This window comes from Pan troglodytes, chromosome 15, assembly GCF_028858775.2.
Source record: "Pan troglodytes isolate AG18354 chromosome 15, NHGRI_mPanTro3-v2.0_pri, whole genome shotgun sequence".
Lineage (NCBI taxonomy): Eukaryota > Metazoa > Chordata > Mammalia > Primates > Hominidae > Pan > Pan troglodytes.
In genome coordinates this window covers 35,786,581-35,810,821 of record NC_072413.2, presented here as the reverse complement: position 1 = coordinate 35,810,821, position 24,241 = coordinate 35,786,581, and the positions used below count along the sequence as shown (strand labels likewise).

At 35.8% G+C, this 24,241-nt stretch overlaps 1 protein-coding gene across 4 annotated transcripts in view; it reads right to left on the bottom strand.

The window, feature by feature from the left end:
• The window catches only part of MIPOL1 (mirror-image polydactyly 1), a 381,371-nt gene that overhangs the window by 732 nt on the left and 356,398 nt on the right, over window positions 1–24,241 (bottom strand). The gene's annotated exons all lie outside the window — the stretch shown is intronic.

Here is a 24,241-nt window from a genome sequence, read left to right as displayed (position 1 = left end):
AGCTGGAGAGAGCTAGACAGACTGTGCTGAGGAAGGGCCAGGCGTGAAAAGATTTGGTGTCGTCATAGCAACGGGCTCAGCCCTGCTCCCCCTGAAGCCCATTCAGCTCTGAGCTGCCGGAACACGTTTTTAATTAAAGCGTATAAAAGTTGTTTTGTAAGGACTTCTCATCCGATAGATTTCAAAATGGTTAATCAGGCTTCATCTCCTTTTGATGCTCACAAGAGCATGGGCTATAGCATGCACAGAAACTGCTGCTGCTGCTGCCGCTAAGTGAGTTATCTCTCAATCACACCTAATACCAGGAATGAGCAAGGCGTCTATTTATTTAGATACACAAAAACAGAGGATTCCAGTGGGAGTGGGGAGTCCATTTTTATGGAACTCAGTCTTCTGGATGGCCGTGGTCCCTGGTTGATGTTCTATTTAACTTTTGAAAACAGCAAGATTTTTTTTTTCCTTTGAGAGACACAGTCCAAAAGCCAAAACAAAGGTTACCAATTATTTGTATCAATGAATATTTACCCTAGGATGGGTATTTCAAATAAGAGGTTTGTACCACTCCTATATAAAAAGATGGTAACCTGTCTCATTTTTTTTTTTGAGAAAAAAAGAACTCCCACTCCTAAATCTTTCATAAATTCATGATATACAGCAACAGTTGCATTTAACTCTTTAATAAAATAGATGACTTAATAGAAAATGGCATCTTTTGTTGATTCACTAAACAGCCTCTTAGATGAGTTAAACTTTCTCCAGGCTTTTTCATCTCCCTTTCTCCCCAATCTTGGCTGATGACCTTGTCTCTAACTTCACTGAAAAAGAAAAAAAAGAAAAAGAGAGAGATGATTTTACCTGTCATCTATTTCTTCATCTACCCTTATCCCAACTGAACATTTCTACTCCTATACCAGTGTATCCTCCATAAGGTCGTGGATGAGAAGGAGTCCTGCCTGCTCTCTGAAGCAAACATACCCACCAAACGATTTTATTGAACACCAACATCAGACAAGGCCACTCTGTAACCAGAGTGAAGTGAGACAAAACCAAGAACACTTTGTAATTTTGTCTAAGCACAGATGAAAACAAGATCACTATGTAAACTACAATTATAGCAAGCATCCCCTCATCCCAGCTAATAAGAGTAACTGTTGCTTATTTACAAATTACAGCTGTAACCAAAGTCCCACTATCTTGAACTCTCCACTGAATAACCTAACACAAGCCCCAATCCTATAATGTCATTTCTAACACCCTCTTAACTGAAATGCCACACAATTCTGCATGATGTGTAGTCTCCCTTATTTGCAACAAGCTACAAACCCAACTTATTCAACTATAGATATGCCTCTAATGGTCTGGTGTGAGAATATTGACAGGCCTTTCATTCCTTTGTTTCATGGCTTGAATTATCACACAGCAAACTAAAAGTTCACCCCTGCCCTTTGAACAAAACTCCCTTCTTATTTCTATACCGGTCTGCAAGGCATTTCCATGATTATTTAATATATTTAAATTAAAGAAACACATTTCTTTCAGTAACAGGGCATCCCTCCTGACTTTTATATTTCTCTCAAACTCTTAGTCACTCAGGCTCGAAAAGTCATAGTCATCATTGATTTGTCTCTCTTCTTGCCCATATATCTCCAATTGATTAATATGCCCTGTCAATAATTCCCATTCCCAATCTCTATTTTCTGGACATTACAGAGGTCACAATTTTAGTCCATAATACTGTCCATTATCTGTTAAAATACCCTCCAGATGCTCTTTGGCCAATTCTTGTCTGTACATCATTTCTAGCCTAATGTTCCTGAACAACAAGCTTCCAGTGAGTGCAGTTAAGTTCTAACCTCTTGAGGCCAGAGTTTTCACAGAGGTAAAATTAGAAATTATATAGGAATAACTGGCATGCTTTTCCTCCCTTAGAAAAGATAATGTCATCTTAGGCTGCATACATGAAATGGGGAAAGCAAGAATGCAGTGGTCAACACAGGGTCATGTTTCATATGTTAGGACTTATTCTTTGAGAACTATAGGCCAGGCATGGTGGTGGCTTACACCCTTAATCCCAGCACTTTGGGAGGCTGAAGTGGGAGGATTGCTGGAGGCCAGGAGTTCAAGACAAGCCTGGAAAACAAAGTGAGACCCTGCCTCTATAAAAATTTTTTATACAATTAGCTGGGCATGGTGGCATGTGCCTAGTCCCAGCTACTCAGAGGTTGAGGCAGGAGGATCACTGAGCCAGGAGTTGGAGGCTGCAGTAAGCTATGATCATACCACTGCACTTCAGCCTGGGTGACAAGAGAGATTTCCCTGACTCAAAAGAAAAAAAAAACCACACACACACACACACACACACACACACACACACAAAGGAAAAGAAAAAAGAAAAATAGAGAAACACAGAAAAAGCAAGACCTTTAGGAGATTGTGAATATAGATGAGAACTAAATCATGCCTTGTGAAGGATGGTTTAGAATGGGGATGTTTGGCCGCAGAATAAAATATTTCTGTTACAGTTGGAGGATATTACAGTTATTTCAAGCATATGTGAGGGAGACTAGAACCATTTATTGTATGTGAGTATAGAGGGCAGAATTAGGGCCAGAGGGTAGAAATTAGAGACTTACAGATTACAGCTCATATGAAGAGATCTGTAACATGGTTTTAGATTGAGTAGGTCACCTCAGGAAATACTGAGCTTCTCAACATTGAAGCTTCAAGTGTATATGAGATGACCACTTGGATATACATTTTCCTCAAACTTATGCTTTATTTACTTAGCTCTAATCATTCAACTTTCAATTACAATAGATATGTTTGTTTTGAATAAAATGAACTTTTTATTTCATGTATTCTATTTTTAAAATGCAGTCAATGTTCATTTGCTTTATCCCACATATTTATCCTTCCTGGTATATTCATTCTTTCCTCTGTCAGTATGATCCATCTGTGACCACCTTTCTTTGCCTACTCGACTTCCTTTAGGATTTCTTTTAGTGAAGTTCTGCTGGTGATACTCTTTCACTTTTTGCTGGGAATTTAATTCCAGGTTGTTGCTGTTGTTTTACTTTCAGCCCTTTAAAGATGCTACTTCATTTTTTCTGGCTTCTGTTTCTCTGAGAAGACAGACTTACTCCTACTCTTTTGAAAGCCATATGTCGTTTTATTCTCTTCGTTGTTTCTTTCTTGAGTCTCTAGTAGTCTCTAGTCGTTCCAACTTCTGAGTCACCTCTGGGTCTGGTTCTGCTATTTTATCTTTTCACATAGGTCTTTTAACATTTTTAAATGTGTCTTTTTTTAAAAAAATTAAATGCCAGGTATGTTGTATAGAAGAAGAGTAGACACTGAAGCAAATGTTCAAAGTGGGAATATCTATCCTTCCATCAAGCTATTAGCATGGGGCTATTAGTCAATTTAGTCAGCATTTGCGGTGAATTGGGTTTTGTTGTAGCCATGGTTATTTTCAGTGTACAACAGACTTGAAATCCCTCTGGTGGTGGGCTAGGCTGCTCCTATTTTGTGCTTAATGTTAAGACCTGGAGTGCTGGAGAGTGGTTGTTGTTTTTTTCCTCTTTCCCTGCTCCATCCTTTCCATGCTTTTGTTCTTTCTCCAACAGTAGATGGCTGTTGTTACCTGTTACTAGACACAAGGCTTCTGGTGGGGGAAGGGGAGGACTTTCTCAGTTCTCCTGCTCTCTTCTTGATTTTAGGCAAGACCTGTACACCTAAGCATCCTCCAGCAGACGATCTTTGCTTCCTATTCAGTGCAGGCTTTCTAAAACTGATAAACAATATGCTACTGAAACATGAGATTCTAAAAACATAAAAACACACAGGCAGGTTCCTTGCCCCTTCCTCCAAATTCTACCTTGTATTGGAGTGTCTTCGGTGTGTATGAGTTTCTTGAACCTTTCTAAATGTCACCAATCTTTACCTAGGCCTAAGGCATAGGTTCTTGCCCTTCTTCCTGTGCAGACAGCTTTTGCCTCATGTTAAAGCAGGGTTAGATCCAGTGTATGGGCAGATTTCTTGCCTCTCTCCACTTGGTAGATGCTCTTTGCCTCGAATCAGTGGAGGACCCAGAGCGTAGGTGGGTTTTATACCTGTTCCTAGATGCACACCTGCTCATAGCTGTGGCCATTCACCAACCTGTGTTCAAAAGAGGCCTGGACCTTGGGTGTGCTTCTCCAGGCACTCCTGCTCTAGCCTCAAACCTTGGCAGGCCCTGCAGAAATCTGCCATCGAAAAGAAGACTCTCTCAGGTCCCTGCTCTACTCTCAATCTTTCTCGTAAGTACCGAGTGGAGGCCCATGAAAAAGTGTTGGTGGGTGTGGGCAAACATCCTCTGTGCTCTGGGACTCCCAGGGATTCTGAAGTGTCACGCTAGTCCATGGGTACATTTATGGCTTTGTTAACATTTTCTTTCCTGCTTACCCACTTTATGGCTACCGCCTCTTTCTCCCATGCTCTGCCAAAAAATGAGACAATTCGTGTGTTTCGTTTCTCCTCAGAGGGACTCATTCTTCTTTGGAATTTAATTCACCTGGTTGCTTTGTAATCTCAACTCTCTGACAGGTTAAAAAGTTATGATATGATACATAATAATTTATTTTTCTCATTCTTAGGCAGGTGTGACACTTTCTTATGGTTTTCTACATCCTAAGTGGAAGTAGAGCTGTCTCTCTGGTTGTTTTGAAGGTTTGTCTATTTGTATTTGTTTTTTTTTAGCTGTTTTACTATGATGTGCCTAGGGGTGTGTGTGTGTGTGTGTGTGTGTGTGTGTGTGTGTTTAGTTTTTAGAATCTCATGTTTCAGTAGCATATTGTTCATCAGTTTTAGAAAATTCTTGGTCAATATCTCTTCAAATGTTGATTCTATCTATCCCATTTTCCTTCTGTCCTGGGACCCCAATTACACACACCAAGTCTATTACTATGTTCTATGTATCTTTTACAATGTTTTATAGATTTTTCATCTTTTTTTCTTTCTCTTCTCCAATTTGGATATTTTCCACTGGCCTCTCTTCCAGTTCCTGAATTCCTTTTCAGGAAATTCAGTTTCTGAATTTCCTTTTCAGTTCTTGAGTTCACTTTTCTGCTAGGTCTAATCCACTAAAACCATCTATTGAATTATTAACTTAGTTCTTATTTTTCAGTTCTAAGATTTCCGTTTAATTTTTTAAAAATTTCCATTTAAAATCCACTTTTGAGCATATTTGATTACAATGATTATAATGATTTTAAAGTCCACGTCTGATAACTGCAATATCTGAATCACATGTGGATTTGTTTCTATTTTCTGTTTTTTTGTTTGTGTTGGTTTTTGGTAATTTAGTTTTATTGTCTGCCATGCTTGATAACTTTCAGTTGAATGATAAATATTGTGTATGAAAATAGTGGGGGTTCTGGCTGATATTGTTGTTTTCTACAGAGATTTTAACTTTTTTAAGAGTTTGAGAAGATCACCTTGGTATAGTTGAGGCTAATCTAGTTATAATTTGTCCTTACTCTTATGATGTAGATTTTCCAGGGTGTGAATCAAAAGCTGAGTTTCTCCTCTTTGGTGAGACTTGCACTCCAACTTTTGTCTCCTCAGAATCATGGAACTGACAGATTCTCTCCCCAGTTTTTAATCTTCCTAATAGGTATTTTTTTACTTGTTTTTTTCTGTGTCTTGTCTTGAGTTTAGCCTGTTGGATATCAGAAAATGCCTTGAAGGAAAAATGCACATAGAATATTGGTTTTAGCTGTCCATAGTACTTTTCTCTAGATCTTGGCCCCTCATGTAATAACTGCTTAATTTAACTCTGAACTCCATTTTTGGTTTCCTCAGCCCAGTACAACTGCCACAGGCTCAAGAATGCGCCATTTTTTATGCCTCTATGCCCCAAGCCTTGAATCAGCAAACATTCCAAGGTGAAATAGCTGTACTCAGAGCAGTACTCACTTCAATATGTTTTCCTTCTCTCCAGGATCTTGGTCCCTGAGGTCCTGGCTGCACTGGTTGTTCTACAGAGCTTTCAGATTTTGTTTTGTTTTGCTTTGTATTTTGTCCAAGTTTTATAGTTGTTCTCAAGTTTTATAGTTATTCTCAGTGGATGAATTCATCTGATTCTAGCAACTCTGTCATAGCCAGAAGCAGAAGACCTTTCCTTATTATATTCTAAACCTGAGTCCTTAGCCATCAAGTCTTGGCAATTCTTATAAGATCCTCTTAATTACCTGTGTTCAAGCCTCAAATTCACTTTCTTACCCATATTTTATGCATTCGCATATATTTGAGTCACAGTTATGGCAGAATTTATTTTTTGTAAACTTTGGTTGACTAGACAATTAAGATCATTTGGTTACATATTGTAATGCAGAAGAGTTGAAGATCTTGGAATTATTTCCTATTCTTTCATCTTCTATTTGCCAACAATCTTTAGCTTAAAATGTTAGTCACCTCTAGAACATTCTACATCTTCACTTCCACCAGCACAGCTTACTATCACTTTAGCTCTCTAGAACCCAGCTTAAAATCCATTTCTCAAGACTAGGAAACACAGATTAACATCATCATGAAGAGCAAATCTTCACACTTAGAATACAGATCAGTGTACAGGATTACTATTGGAGATTGCCCAGTTTGGATTAGATAGTGCCCATAATGGAGTACTCTTACAGAGAGCAAGTTGAATACAAATTTAGTTCAAATTACTATAGTAGTTAAACAATATATAGTAATTGAACAATTAAGGGTAGTGATACAAAAACCTAGGTTAATCAAAAAAGTCTCTTGGAAATGCATTACGAACTGGGTTCTAGAAAGCTGAAGTGATAGTAAACTATGCTGGTGGAAGTGAACACATACAATGTTCCAGAGGTGACTAACATTTTAAGCTAAAGATTGTGGACAAATAGAAGATAAGGGATTAGGAAAGAAATGAAAGTGTGTTAGTGTTGGTATTATACAGTTTTTTTGTTTTGTTCTGTTTTTGTTTTTGTTTTTGTTTTTTGAGACAGAGTCTCACTCTGTTGGCCCAAGCTGGAGTGCAGTGGTGCAAACTTGGCTCACTGCAACCTCCACCTCCCAGGTTCAAACAATTCTCGTGCCTCAGCCTCCTGAGTACCTGGCATTACAGGTGTGCACCCCCATGACCAGTTAATTTTTGTATTTTTAGTAGAGACGTGGTTTTGCCATGTTGGCCAGGCTGGTCTTGGACTTCTGACCTCAAGTGATCTGCCTGCCTCGGCCTCCCAAAGTGCTGGGATTACAGGCATGAGTCACTGCGGCCGGCCGTATTACACAGTTTTAAAATGTGTGTTGGAAGAGAAAAAATTTGGAAAGCCATATAATCTATGTTCAAAGAAAACACATGTAGTGTCGATTGAAAGAAGGAAGTCACTGGGGCTGCATGAATCTTTTTAGAAAGAAATTGTAGCATGGTCACCAGCTAAGTGAGGTAGTAATGGACATAAAGTGGAAGAATTTGATTAATACTATAACTTGCAGCCTCTTTCAGTGGAATGACAGAGCTAAGGGCAGGGAAGAGGTTAAGAAAATAAATATAAGGAAGATAAATGCCATTTTTAAAAATGCCATATAAAGACATTTAAGCTGAGAAGTTGTCAAACAGTATTCTTGCAGATAATGGCAGGAGGGAAATTCATGGCAGGGAGGATAAATGATTTGGGTGCTATCTTCGCCTTATCGAATTTCAGGGATGAATCTTCATTTGAGATTAATTTATTCATTAACACATTCAGCACATTTGTTGAAAACACGGGTAAAGCATTGTGTTAGCTATTTATAGAGTTATGTTAGATGATCCTTGATCTGGAGGAATTTATAATGTGATAGGAGTGATGAGATAACACATGAATAATTAGAAGAAAAAGAGAAAATGGCCAATTTAGTTTCTGACACATAGTAGGTGCCCAACACAGGTTTGTGGAATGAACGAATAAGTGAATGAATGAATGAAAGACATAGGAAGCACATATAAAATAGTAAGAGTTGAGAAGAAATGTTATTTATATGTAGAAAGATTAAAAATGTCTGGGTGCGGTGGCTCACGCCTGTAATCCCAGCACTTTGGGAAGCTGAGGTGGGAGGATTGCTTCAGTTCAGGAGTTCAGGGCCAGCCTGGGCAACATGGAGAGACCTCATCTCTATGGAGAAAACAAATAAACAACAAATAAACAAAACCACTAGCCGGGAAGCTGGTGCACACCTGTAGTCCTAGCTATTCAGGAGCCAGAGGTAGAATGATCACTTGAGCCCAGAAGGTCGAGGCTGCAGTGAGCTATGATCATGCCACTGCACTCCAGACTGGGAGACAGAGCAAGACACTGTCTCAAAACAAACAAACAAACAAAAAAGGCTTTTATAGAGAATATGACAACTGAGTAAAACCATAAATGTCAGATAGGATCTAGGATTTAGATATGAGATTGCAGTGAGGGACAAGTCCACGTAGAGTTAACAGTGTAAGAAATTGGAAGCCAGAAAGTTCAGGGTGCATAGAGCCCAAGGTGACATTGAAACATGAAAGGGGAGGTCACAGAAAGATAAAAGCTGAGAAAGTAGGTTGGAACAAAAGTCTGAAGGGCCTTAAATGCTCTAAGAAGTTTGGTATTTATTCAGTTAATAATATTTAACATTAGAAAGATAATGTATGGATGATAAAATATTTGAATCCCTTGAAGAGATATGGTTAGAGGTATAAGGAGAATTTATAAGAAAGATAGAAGACAGGAAGAAAAGAGAAAATTTCATCTGGGTGCATTTGGCAATTGAGACTGTGAAGCTCCAGAGTAGAAAAAAGAAATAGAATTGGGAATCAAAGATGTTCATAATACAAAGGTGTAGATATGACCCTCCTTCAAGTACTGAGGCTCTTGATGGAAGGATTCATGTTACTGAGCTTGTACAAGTAGAATGCCATTATTTCACTAACACCCAGAAAATAATCCATTGCTATAATTAGCACTTAATTGTGCTATGTAACATGAAATTCCTTACTATATCTTTTCAGAGGCAGCAAGTAAGAATAGGTAGAAGGCAATTTCCTGGGAAAAGTGGTCTATATTTACTGTCTCCATTTCTACATTTTTCATTTACCTCTCAGTTCACTGCAATCTGGATTTTGTCTTTCATTTCAGCAGAAATCACTCTCATTAACGTCACCAAGGGCTTCTTAATAGCCAATCCCAATGGCACTTAGTTCAAACATCATCTCCTTTGGGAAACCTTCCTTAATGTCACAGAAAGAGCAAGACGCCCTTTTACCTGTTTTGAGCCTCTGTCTGTCATGGCACCTAACACAATGTATTACAATTATTTAAAGCTATGTGAATTCCCTTTCAACTGTGATTTCCATGAGGTCAGAGACTATGTCTTATTCAACTTTGTATCCCCAGCACCAGGTATGGTATTGCCTAAATAACTAAGAAATACGAACAATAAACCCCCCTCTATTGTCTCATTCAATCCTCTCTGCAGGATACACTTTTAGACAAAATACTGAAGACTCTTTTTTTTTTTTTGAGACGGAGTTTCTCTTTGTCACCAGGCTGGAGTGCAGTGGCGCAATCAAGACTCACTGCAACCTTCGCCTCCTAGGTCCAAGCGATTCTCCTGCTTCAGCTTCCTAAGTAGCTTGGACTACAGGCACCCACCACCACATCCAGTTAATTTTTGTATTTTTAGTAGAGACAGGGTTTCACCATTTTGGCCAGGGTGATTCAAACTCCTGACCTCGGGTAATCCACCCGCCTTAGCCTCCCAAAGTGCTGCGATTACAAGCCTGAGCAACTACACCTGGCCAAGACAAAATACTGAAGATTTCTAAATATAATCAAAACACAAATTGTCCCAAGGACTTCCAAATAGAACTAGAATGGAAACATTTCCTCTGAGAGCATTACTTTTACCTTTCCTTGTACTGTACATTATTTGTAAATCATTATATGATTAATATATATTGATAAAGCTTAGATGTTTTACATTCGGTCTTCTTATCTCCCTACCCCTCACCCATTGCCACAGTTTGTTATCCATACTTCTCATGACTCTATCATGTTGTGATTTCATTGGGTAAGGACTATTTTGATTTAGCTAAGCATTTTAAAGTGTCTCTTATAAGATTCAAAGATAAATAAGAGTTGATAAAAATAAACAACTCTCATGAACAAACATTATTTATGTCTAATCTTATCTAACATGGTTTTGTCTAGTAATACAGCTAATGGTTAAGTAATATTCCTCATGATCAATAAAGAAATTCAGTGTTTTATTATTCTAATGTTTTGTCAAATATTTGCATCTTTGAAATTTAACATGTGAAGACCATTCTTGTCTATATTTTTTACAAACACACATACTATTAATCTTTTTTTCATCCAATTTTGCAAATGTTTTGGAATTTACCACCCTGGATCCATATGACAGTTTACAGTTAGTTTGGTTCTTTCTCTTCCTTTTGCTCCTTTATTGCTAAATTGTTTCTTCTCATCACCTGCAAAGCTCACACTTTTTATTATTTTCTTTAATTCTGGTTAACATTTGCCTATTCAACCTTATACTTACCTGTCTTCACTTCTCCCATTATCTTGTTCATCTCTTATTTTGACCATTTTACTCCAGTGAAAGGTCTTCCTATGACCTTCCTATCATATGGTACAACTATCTATGAATAACTATACAGGCATCTACATATGCCATGAAGATAATCATCCACATCATCCTTGGAAAAAATTGGGGACAGCATTTAGTAAGGCATCAAGAGGAACAGGGCTGTCATCTGTTAAGAAAGTTTTATTTTTTTAAATCAAATTAGTATCTAATGCAGCACAAAGTCCAAGAGAACCAAAAACTTAGAGTCTAAGAGGTGAAGTATTCAAGTTGTCAGTTCATTATTACCCCATGTGAGTTTATAATTTCCATGAAGAAACTTGATACATATTATGAACTTAAATAACAATGATAGTATATAATCATGTGCTAACAAGTAGTAGAGACTAAGCTTCAATGATCATTATATGAGGGTTGCTTGGGGTGGAACTAATATAAATAGATGGAACTGAGGTGGGAAAACAATGATATCTTGGTTTGATATTACTTGTGATAAATGTCCCAGTCCCTTAAATGCATTATTTATATATATTCCATATTTTAAAAAATGTCTATCAAACTAATTTCAATATTACCATTTAAATAAAATATACTGTGAGATAATGAACTATGTGAGCAAAGGAATCTGTAAATGCTTTGTTCTAAAATTATTACTTTTGTTTTTGCTACAAAATTTTCAATTTAATAATGCTGAGGATAGTTTTTTTGAGAGGGGTTACATACAAGTATATTTTAAAATTATGTTCAGTTTTTAAGAATAAATTATACTTAAACATATTTGAATTTAGTTTCTGATTTTTCTTTAATGTAACAAAAGTCAAGAAAGGAAAATCATTTGGATGATTACATGTTTGTTGGTAGACACTATTAAAACATATTAAGCATTTATATGAAGCAGTGTTTTTAAAATGTCAAATAAAAGTATTTTCTTTTTGAAATGCTTTCTTTGATGCTTATTAAACAACCAGGCTGTTATGCTGGGGCAGCAGTAATGGAGGTTCTGCTTTTGCTTTTGAAAAGGAGCGTTGGAGCATCTCTGGATTTTAGATACATAGGAAACCCTTACAAAGACTTTGCAAACAGACTGAAGGAAAACAGATCGAAAATTGGTCTTTCAAATAGTACCTCATTATTGTTCCTAGTGGAAACTTTTCTTACTTTTAATTCTTTTTTACTTCTAATAAGGTGTAAACTATGCATATATAACAATGTTTGCTAGCCAGAGAATCTTAGAGAAGATATGCAGGAAATAAAATTTTTAGGAAATAAAATATTCTTTACAATGTATCTTAAAACAACAAAATGAACAATGAAGATGTATAAACTGGCTGTGCATTTACTTAACTTAAAGGATATCAGAATTAATATATTACAAAAAAAATTCATTCTTAAAAGCAAAGTATAATTGTTTGCCACAATTATTTTAATATATTTCTTTCCCAGGATAAATTTTAAACTCAGGAAAGCAAGGACTGGAATTGGAAGGGTTAAAAAAACACGAAGCAACAGTAACTCCATTTAGATAAGGGGATAGAAGGGTGGAGCAAGGGAACAATACACTAAAGTACTTTTCTTTCACAGATCTTGGTTCAAATTAAGGTTAAATTCCAAAGGAGGATGTGTTTTCCCCATATGGAGTCTTAAAGGACATGCCTTTGTTTCCAGCTTCCCAGAGAAGATATATGTTAACACAAACAAAGCATTTCATAATAAATTTAACTTTTATAGAGTGACTAATGCCCTGTGGAGATAAGGCGGACTCTCAGTCACCTGTGTTTAATCCAGGCTGAAGAAATTATGCCAAGGGCACACTGACAAAACTTTATTTCTTCGGAGAAGATGGCAGTAACTTGGTAGGGAGCAGAAAGGGTCTTGGTTTTAAAAGTCTTGTTAGAATGACTCTCATTCTCACTGTGAACCCAGTTTAGCATTTATGTACTTTGGAAGGACAAAGAGGTGAGGTAAGCCTGCCAAAATTTGAATCTGTGTTTCTGGGAACCTGTTAGTAGGTCAACTGTTACAAATGTAAGAGGAACTGCAGAGGAGCGGTAAATACTAGAAATTTGGGAGTTGGCCTGCAAATAGCTTTATTAAAGCTTGCATACTGTTTCTTCTTCTAGATCTCAGGTCAGGTGACATGATATTTAAAATGTCACAGAGTATCACTATTTCTCGATCCAAACAGGCTTGGGTGCAGGTAGGGTGGGAGGTAGAACACCATGTAAAGAGACAACCGTTTTCTGCTAAAAATATTTGACAGTTAACAGACAGAAACGGAGATCTTTAAAATTTTACTTGGGATCTTGCTAACAATAATAATTTATTAATCTATCTCTTCCTCCTAAGAAAGACAAATGGTTTATTTATGAAAATAGTACTTTTCTTTCCCCTTTCCCTTGCTTTTATCTCTATGTTGTTATTAACTAGAGGCCTAATTGTGAAGTCCTTATTCTTGAAAAATGTCACTGAATTTGTGGTTAGGTAAAGTCACTCATTGAATATACACATCCCCTTTCCATGTGCAAATTCTATTGACTTCAATTGAAGAGTAAAAGTTAGTGCTATGACATGTGAGGAAGGAATTCCTTTTGAGAAAAGGAAACAATCTATTTGCATCAATCATATCAAACACACTTGACTATACATTATAAAATATTTGATTTATTTTTTATATTTATATATTCATCCTTGATGAAAGGCTTAGGCAATCTATATAAAATTTAAATAAAATAGAATACCAGTCTCCCTTTCTTCTCCACTCACTAAAAAATGGAGACACTGACAAAGAATAAACTTGATTTGGTTGCTATATGAGAATTTTTGTAACACTTTAGTTTATCAATCTGCAGGTCACTAATATTGATTCTAGACAAAATTAAGCATCGTCACTTATTTTATACTTCTCATTTCTTTATAGTGCTCAAGTTCCTTCTTGTGCTCTGAATAAGAAAAAATACCTTTCATCTTTTCATGTTAGCCAGTGGCTAAAAGAAGATAACTTTTCCGACTCTAGCCTACTAGACAAGGGTAATAAGGTTTCTCTTCTCAGGCTATGTAATGCCAAATCCAAATATCAGAAATTAATTAACTGTCCCAAATTTCAGAAATTAACTTCTCAGAGAGGAACACCACAAGGGGGCAGGTGAATCCAGGCTAGGTCCTAGGTAAGAGGGTCTCAGTATTGGGAATCCTGGTCAAAAGATAGGGAAAGGTTAGGTGAGAATTAGAAACAACTCTAAAGATAGTATTTCTTCATGAACATAAGCATTGGATCTGGATCGCCCAAGTGCAATTTTATTTAGAACATCTAGAAGACATTAATTACAATACAGCAAGAAAATAAGTGAAAGATATCAAACCAATGTAAATAGTCACAGGTTGAAAGTGCTTACTATGTTTAAGAAGGCCAATGGGATAATTTTACCAAGAAAAAAAAGACTGTATGTGAGAAGAAATCCAAAATTTACTACAGAGCAATCGGGGTATGGTTTGAAGATAAATTACAACCAGATAGGCAAAGTAGCAAGTAATTAAAAGACGACATGAGAAGATATCTTTGCTTCAAGGTGATCTTAATAATGAACAATTTTGTAACAGAAGCATAAAGTTTGAATAGAGCTATGCTAGTTTTTTTTTTCTGAACACAAAAATTAAGAAATTAATCTGAGGCACTTTAGGAAAGAGAAAATCTGCTATTTAAAAAGATTAAAGAGTCTGTTTTGATTTTCATTAGAAATTAAACTTAGCCTACGAATAGGAGGCAAAATTTGATATTTAAAAATTAGTTCTCCTAAACAAATATTTTAAAGTTGATACCAGATATCCCCTGTGAGAATGTCAATGACAGTATCTTCTATGGCCAACATATACACATACCTTCTGTGCAAAACAGCCAGGATGAATTCTGTTTGGCAAAGCTGGAAATTATCACCAGTTTCTCTTTCATACCTCACTAACAAAATACATTTAATTATTTGATGTGAATAGACAGTATATTATCTTTTATAGGTTAACAAAATTAAGCACACAGAATAGTGTAGGTTAATGAAGTACACAAGTTTTGGCTGTTACTGGTAATTTCTATTTCATTTCCAATAGCAATTAGAATCTTTAAAATGAGCTATTAAGTAGCTTCTTTTATTTATGATAAAATTAACTTCTTTTTTAGGCCTATACAATAATTTTTTATAATGACAATGTACAAGTCATTTCTTTTATTATAATTCTATTGATTGATGAGGTTATCTCAAAATACACTTCAGGGCAAGCCAGGTTTTAGAATGTGGGACTCCAAATTGATCAAACTTTCTGTTGTACCATGATATATTTTGGTTTATTGGTATCATAGGACTTAACACTAAACTAGTAAGCCTATTTTTAATGCAAAACTCTGGACTGAAATGTGAATGCCTATTCCTATTGTACTTTAACGAAGGCTATTTCTCTCCAAATTCACTCATTCTTCTCATTGTATGTATACACATATATAAACACATACATAATATAGACACATACACATAAACTTATGTGTACATACATACATGTTGCAGTCCATTGGTGATATTTTAGAGCACTCTTTCTCCTCTTTTCACTCTGTGAATTCTCTTCTCTTCCTTTACTCCAAGTACTTGCAAAGTCCTCATATGCTTTGTCACCTTAAGGACATGGAAGCAGCTTCTGCAATGCTTGAAATAATAATGCTTTGATTTGTTAATGTGAAAAGTTGGATGGCTTTTAAAAGCTGACCAGTCCAGGGCTATTTGCACAAAGTAGACATTCAATAAATATTTGTTGATTTGATTTATTCTAGGGTAAAGAACTGAGTAACAACACTTTTTGTCTTCACTGATGTGCTATGGTTGAGCCTGTGTACAAATCCATTTATGAGTAAATATTAATGGTCATGGTCAATGAAGATGTTTTAGAGAGAAAAAAATCTAGATCTACAGGCTGTTAGTAACAGCAATGATTGGGAGCATGTTTAATAAAATAAGTAGTTCTAAAAGAATAGATGACAGACACTATAAAATAGGGGCTCACTAAAGAGCATTCTGAATAAATTATCTGGAAAGAAAGTGGCTATTCCAAGAGTTTTACATTTTTGTTTCCATATACTAAGGCAAAGGACCTTTTCATTAAAAAAATTAGGGATAATATTTTGGTTGTAAAATTTAGTGAGCATATATAAGCTACATAATATTTCCTTTGGTAGATTCTCCTTTACAATAGTCACAAAAGTGTTAATGTATGGTTTTACTGACAACTGAGAGGTCCTGAACATAGAGAATGAGAATTTGTCCCAAATTTCAAGCAATGTATAACTTTTAAGGAGTTAAACTCTATACTCCTATCATTCAAAAGAGCATAATTGATTTATTTCCCTTTCTGATCACCAACAGTAAAAACTGTTTCTGAACTTACAACATGTTAAATTTTGGCTCAAGGCAAATTTACAACAGCAAGGTTTATAATAAAATCTGTCAAAACATTAACCATGATGGCACAAGTTTCAGCTCTAAACAGCGCAGATAGGGAAGCAGTATGGCTGACAACCTGAACAGCTTAGGGATGGATGCACGTTTGCCATTCTAGCTCTCAAAATGCCTGCTTATGTCACATTATAAATGTTTTTCAATTCCTCTGTTCTCATTTTTCACAAATGTGAAGGTTTTATATAAAAGGACAATGTTTTAATTAAGCGGTTTCAAAGTGATTTAGAGATCCTAGAATTAAAGATATAATTCTAAGTAAAAAGTTATTAGCTAAGAGCACTTTAGATGTTCAAGACAAGAGCTAGGAAGCAATAGCGTTTTCATTTCTTCTGTGATGAATCTCAAGAAAAATTAAGTATGAACTAAGATAGTATCTTAACCTTTTTGCTACTTTAAGGCAAATATGATTCATTTGGCCACATGCTAGCATTTGAGCAATATTCATCTATGTAATTTTAATTTTTCAACATAGAAAACAATGCTGGAAGTTTTGGCTTCCTGTTCCTTCCTGGTAAAAAAAGCTATATTTCCTGGAAAATCACAAGCAAAATACAGTTACTCTTATCAAAAGTGAATCACTCTGCCAGCAGTCAATTATAATCAAGATAGTCAACTTTGTGTATGAGGTACATACTAGAAACAATATTGGAGAAGGACATACTATATTGAAAAATGTAATTTGATTAGCCACAGACAGAACAGATTTATGAGAAGAAAATCTTCTTTAAGGAACTTAAAGTGTGTTAATGTCATAGTCATACAAGCAAAATGCAGTGAATATTCTTTGCTTGAGTGTTTCAGAGAGTCTTTGATACAACTGACCTATTTGTTGAAGAATGGCAGGCATGTTTTTAAGCTTTAGGATCATCATTCAACGTGATGTTACCTGATGAAAACTGGTGGAGACTGAATCAGAGACAAAATAATATTAGTAACCAAATATCAATTTTTGAAGCTGTAGTTTGGTAGGTAATATTCATGCACAATTTATTTTTGCTCCCAAATATCTTAAAATATGACTTGGGTATTGAAAGAATAATATAACCAGAGAGTAAAATGTCAAGAAAGTAAATCAAAGTAATAAGAACTCATATAACTTTGGTTGTTTTTAGAAAATGAGGGACCACTGAATTTGAAATCATGATTTAAAGTACATGCAGCAACATCAGAGGACATCCAAACAATTTACACTGGTTTATACATTGTTTGCATTCTTCTCCTTGCCTGAATTTGGACAAGCAATGTAGTTATCACTATTGCTCAATAAGGATTTAAATGGCCTATTTTCTTCTCTGGAAATTTTGTATAAACTTTGTAGTCAACAAAATAAAACCAGACTTCAGTTCATCATGGAGTGAAATTTCAAACTTTGGACTGCACGGTACCAATATTTAACAGCTACACAAGAAGTTTGGATTAAAAGAACAAACCAAGGCTGGGTGTGGTGGCTCATGCCTGTAATCCCAGCACTTTGAGAGGCCAAGGCAGGAGGACTGCTTGAGTCCAGGAGTTTGAGACCAGCCTGGGCAATTTCAGAAGACCCTGTCTCTACAAAAAATTAAAAAAAGAAATGAGCCAGGCTGGTGGCACGTGCCTGCAGTCCCAGCTACTTGGGAGGTTGAGGGGAGAATCACTTGAGCCCAGGAATTTAGGGCTGCAGTGAGCTATGATCACACCACTGTACTCTAGCTTAGGTGACAGAGTAAGACCCTGTCTCAACAAAACAAAACAAAACAAAACAAAACAAAACAAAACACCCAAAACAAAAAACAAACCACAACAGACACACCACACACACACACACACACACACACACCCAAACCAAAAAAATTAAACAACAACATCAAACAACCCCACAACAGCCCTTCACTTTAAATTGATTAATTAATTATGGTTAAACAGCTACAGTATTCAGGTAAATACAATGTTTTACCTGGTAATGTGCCAGGTGCTAGATAATTTGACATAATGATATATTTTAATATCACTGATATAGGAAAAATATTTAAATTTTAAACTTTTAATGTCATATTTTTAGAACGGCACATCATACAAATGTTTAGAAAGTTGAAATAGTTTGAAAATTTAGGTTTCATCATTAAACAAGGATGATTATTCATCAAGTATTTACCTGTGCAAAGAAATCAGAACAAAACTGAATCTCTCATCTTCAGGAGCTTGCATTCTAATGGGAAATAGTAAAGGAATACTGAAACCAAGAGAAAACTTAATAACTGCCCTAATAGATGAAGAAAGAGCTATATGGCAAACAGAAGGGAGATTAACTACAACTTGGTGGTGGGGTGAGGGTGGGGAATTAGGGAAAGCTTCATGTAGGGGGTGGTACATAAGTGTTCCTGATGGATGAATTGGATTTAAAAAGTGAAGGTGGATTTGATTGAGTAGAGGGTTAAAAATGGCAAATGACTCAAACATTGAAAATATAGGGTAGGAACTGAAATGGAGAGTATGCCTGGAGTACACGGTCTCAGGTATTAGTATGTTATGAATAAAAGTCACTTTTATTAATTTTCTTGCCATTCATAAGAAAACAAAATGTAGCATAGAACTTCTATGTATAATGTGGGAAATTGGTTCTTTAAAAAAATGCAACATGAGCCCAGACAACTTTCCTAAAATATAAAGAAAATAATATCTGCAATATGTAACTAACTATATTCCTTGAAAAGTTGTTGCAATTTATAAAAGTATTTTATTTATAAAAGCAGAAACCAATTATTGCTGTGATATAATTGAAGCTTTAACTGAAAGGAAACTTCTGATTTCAAAAGCTTTTCCTCACTTCTTTTTGACACCAATTACTTATTCATATTCCTACCTTCCTCTATGTCACCTAAATAAAATTACATAACTACTCTTTATAATATGATCACAGTTTAAGAAAAGATGCAAAAAGCAAATCCAATTTTGCAAAGTGCTAAGACTATAACATACTAAGACATTAGTAATTGGTGTACACATTTAGATAAAGTGTAATTCTTCAAAGAAATAACACTGAGATATTTTATGTCAAATTATATCATTGTTCAAAATATATTTGAATTTTCTCCCACAGAAGTATCTTCAGAACTGGTTTATGAGTTAGAGAAGAAATTCAGTCTCTTGTCTTTCAGTCACTTAGCTTTTAGTCTCAAGATAGTATAGTTAGAAGCAATATGAAGCTTAGCTATTTTAAAGAAAAATTTGTTCTTAGCAAGCCAAAGTGTACCTAATCTATATGGGTCTGAGAGACATTCTTTGTGACATTATCAGGAAGATCTCCCTAAGCAACAAAAAACATTGGCATGGAAGAAAAGGGCCACATGAGATAAAGTATACATGACTGGTGCATTTGGCAGTTCTCACCTTTTAAAAATATTATACAGTTATGGTTCCTCTATTTTAGGCAAAGTTCCTAAGTTTTAAAACAGGTATGCTTTTTGAAGTTTCTGCCACAGTATGTATGATTTTTGAAATGAAAGTTAATTCTTAATTTTTGTTAGTGCACTTTGGTTTATTTCTTTACTTTTCATATATATATTTTAAAGGCTACCTTTTAGGGAGCAGTTGGTCTAGGGAGGCAAGAGCATCTTAGTTGCATGAAGACATATAAATTATATAATCTTATTATAAAACCAAAAATGTTGATCACTGCTGTTTTCTAAGTCTTGCTTTACATGGAGCCAGTGTTAAAAGTTCGTTAGCTAGAGCTTAACAACACAATGGCTTGAAGGAATGGAGTTACCACACAAGTGTTTAAATTCCATGCCGGATCCCTAGCTACAACGGAGAAGAAAGTTCAAACAACAAAAACAGAGTTGCAAGGTCTGAACTTGTGTGTCACGGATACCTCTTACTCATCACCAGGCAGCTCTTATTCAGGGCAACCAGGCCCTCCCAAGCAACATGGTTAATTGAATAAGGATTCTGAACCTTTTGGCTGCAGATAAACCAAAGTGGTACATGGCTCATAACTCAAACATTTCATTTTCGACAGCTGTTAATTTTCTTGCCCAGGCTAATTTGGATTATTCAATCATTTTCTTTTCTTTAATGAAAAACTGCTTGTAGTTACTGGTGGGGACAAAGAGCTGCAATTATGGACCTTGGAAGGTAAATTTATTATCTGCTCATTTTAATCATGTATACAAGTGATACTAAATTCACAACATTTTATTAGCAGTGCAGTTATCTCTCTCTCTCTCTCTCTCTCTGTGTGTGTGTGTGTGTGTGTGTGTGCGTGTTTAGATTTAATAACATTCAACCATGACTACTGTTTCCTGCTATGATGGACCTGGTACCTCCTGCAGTAAGCAACTAAAAATGTTGGATAGAAAATGAAAAACATCTTTTCAAATTCATCAATATGTTGGCAGTCAATAAGTCAATAATACTCTGAGGCCCAAACCTAAGTAAAATGTAATCCTAAGTTTACGGTAAGTAAAGCACAAAAGGCAGTTTTCATCTTGAAAGTGTTTGTCTTATGACAGGGGTAAAGTTGAGCTTGGGTTTTCAGGGCCTTGTAATGTAGCAGGGGACAAAGTACAAAGCCAGAATCCATCCGGGGAGAGAAATCTTGAACTCAGGCTATGAATGAAGGATTAACATGGATGAAATTGGAAATCATCATTCTCAGTAACTATCGCAAGAACAAAAAACCAAACACCGCATATTCTCACTCACAGGTGGGAACTGAACAAAGAGAACACATGGACACAGGAAGGGGAACATCACACTCTGGGGACTGTTGTGGGGTGGGGGGAGGGGAGAGGGATAGCATTGGGAGATATACCTAATGCTAGATGACAAGTTAGTGGGTGCAGTGCACCAGCATGGCACATGTATACATATGTAACTAACCTGCACATTGTGAACATGTACCCTAAAACTTAAAGTATAATAATAATTTTAAAGAAAATGAATGAAGGATTAAAAAAATTTCCCCTATGAATTTTATAACCATAAGCTAGCTCTACTGTGGATTTTCAACCCAAATTAACATTACCTAAGTGGCCTAATGAAAGTCAAATTAAGATTTAAAAGTGATGTAACATGTTTCCAAGTGACTGGCAGAAGCAAATGTAAAACTTTATGGAGGAACCCACCTTTAACACAGGCTTTGAAAAACTCCATAGAGAATAGTTCTAAGAAGATATAAGCTCACATTAATGAATCACCAAACATCTAAATAAAGATAGCTAGCAGAAATAATAGACAACAAAATCAGAGCAGCAAATTCTTGACATGTCAAAATTATAAGAAATTAAGTATGAAATACATGTTTAAAACATATAAGAAAATAAAAAATTAAAAATATGAGATAGGAACTCTAAAAATGATCAAATGCATTTGGAGATGAACAAAATATAACCTCTAGAAATGAAAATTATAATAAAGGAAATTTAAAACTCATTGGATTCCTGCTTTGAGACAGAACAGAATAGTTTGTGATAGACCAGTCCTCCTGCCAACAACAACTGGAAAAGCTGAATAAAGTACAAAAAACAGTATTTGTTTAAAAGTGGTGAAGAGGGTGTAAGATAAAGACTAATAGAGGGACTAAGATTTCAGAAAGGAGAACAACAGAGAGGTAAACTGATGATCTGCAGCCACTTTTCCCTTGGAGGCATTTGCTGGTTCTGGGTGAAGATGAGGGAATTGATAATGTGGGCTCTGTCCTAGCAGAAGATTGCTTCTAGGAATAGGAAAACTAGCAGAGCTTTGGGCAATTTTGCAGGGCTGGAGTGACAGAATTGGAGACCTAAAGGACCTGAAACACATATCAAGTTCTCCTTTCAAGATACTTGGCAAATTCTGAGATGTCCTAAGTGAAAGATTAAAAAAGCTAAAATGAGAATTTCTAAAAAAGCTCAGTGAAGATATCACTTTCACCACGGAAGGCCCTAGTGAACTATGCAACAAGAAAGGAGGCAAACCAGAAACAACTGATCCTTATTCAAACTGGAAGCCAGATTCAAGTCAACACAGTACCTTACTGGATAAATGTGACTGGGTTTCATTCAGTCATTGCAGGAGAGTAAAGGATAAACCCTCTTTGGAGGCAGACAAAATCATCTGGAGGTTCAGGTTATATTACATTCAATCAAGAATTAATGGGCATGCCAAGAGACAAGACAGACGATAGAGAAAGACCCAGAGGTAATTCAGATATTGGAGTTAATAGGCATGGACTTTAAAGTAACGATGACCAGTACGTTCAGGAAAACAGAGGCAAAGGGGGAAGAAAATAGATTTAGAAAGATGAGTATTTCACTGGAGAATCAGAATGTACAAAAAAGAAAAAAGAAATTGTAGAATTTAAAAATTCAAAACCTAAAGTTAAGAATTCAATAGATGGCCTTCAAAGTAGAAGACAGGCTTAGTGAAATAAAAGACAGGTAATTTTAAAAATTTAAAATTGTCCAGGTGTAGTGGCTCATCCCTGTAATCCCAGCACTTTTGGAGGCTAAGATGGGAGAACTGCTAGAGGCCAGGAGATCGAGACCAGCTTGGGAAACCTAGCAAGACCCCGTATCTTAAAAAACAAAAACAAAAACAAAAAAACAAAAATCAAAACTGTTGCACATAGAACTAGAAAAAAAGAATAGAAAATATGGGAACACAATGAAAAGATTAACATATATGTAATTGACGTCTCAGGAGGAGAAAGAGATATTGACTAAAGATGTCCTAAAATTGAGAAAAGAAGACAGAGCTTTAATAAGGTCTCTGAACTCAAGCAAGAAATATAAAAAGAAGACCACATCAAGGCATAAAATAAAACTGCCAAAAAAACAAAGTAAAAGAAAAAAATGTAAAAAGCAATCAGAGAAACAAAAAAGTTTACTTCAAGGAGACAATAAGACTGACAGCTGATTTCTAAACAGGTAAGAGGGAAGCTAGATATTAACAGGATGACATTTTAAAAGATCAACAGGAGGACCTACACTTCTGGCTACAATGGAATAACAGGGACCAGATTTATCCTGCCACTGTCCTTAAAAAACAACAACAACAACAACAAAACCAAAACCAACACCAACCAAATAAAAAGCAATACTGAAAATACATGAAACAATGTTTTTGGACTTTGGACAATAGGCAGTCCAGGACAGTGAATCAAACAAATGAAGTGAGCCCTATGATTGCCCCAGCTTATGGTCTGGAGAATTTACAGAGAGTGGAGTGGGACAACCAAACAGAGCTTGGAAGTCTCCCTGAGTTGAGGACACAGAGTTGAGAATCTGGGGACACCAGGGCAAACAGAATTTACAGCTCAGGGTACTGGAGAGGAGAAATTCTAAGCAGAGGAGAGGGCTGCACAGAGAAAAAGAGAGAGAGAGAGGATACATAGGAGAGCGAATTTGGCTCTAGAGAGCTGTAGACCATTCCTTGAGTCTTTCTCAGAGTATTGACCAGCACACATATGTGAGCAAACTAGCAAGGCCAGGGTAAAAATCACCAGGAAAGAAAAGGGAGAACAATGACCTAAACTTTCATATGGTCATCATATACTATAAAGAATATAAGGTAATATATTCAGAAACTCAAAACATTTTAAAGAAATACAAAAATATTCAGCACCCAACAAGATAAAATTTACAATAACTGGCATTCAATAAAAAGTTATCAGCATGTAAAGCAGAAAAATATAACCTATGGTAAGAAAAAAAAAATCAATCAATAGAAACAGGCCAGGAAGTTGCACAGATGACATAATTAACAAACATGAACGTTAAAACAGTTATTACAGCAATCTCTTCTTATCCGTGGGGTACACATTCCAAGACCCTCAGTAGATGTCTGAAACCAAGGATAGTACCGAACCCTACATATATTTTTTCCTATATGTACATTTCTATGATAATGTTTAATTTATAAATTAGGCATAGTAAGAGATAAATAATAATAATAAAATAGAATAATTATAACAATATACTGTGATAAAAGGCATGAGAATGTGGTTTCTGTCTCTCAAAATATCTTATTGTACTATACTTACCTATTTTTGGACTGTGGTTAGTTGTGGGTAACTAAAACCAAGGAAGTGAAACCACTGTATATGTTTTATGTTCCTGAAGATAATGTAAAGCATGAACAAGTTAAGGAGAGCCATAAAAAATTTT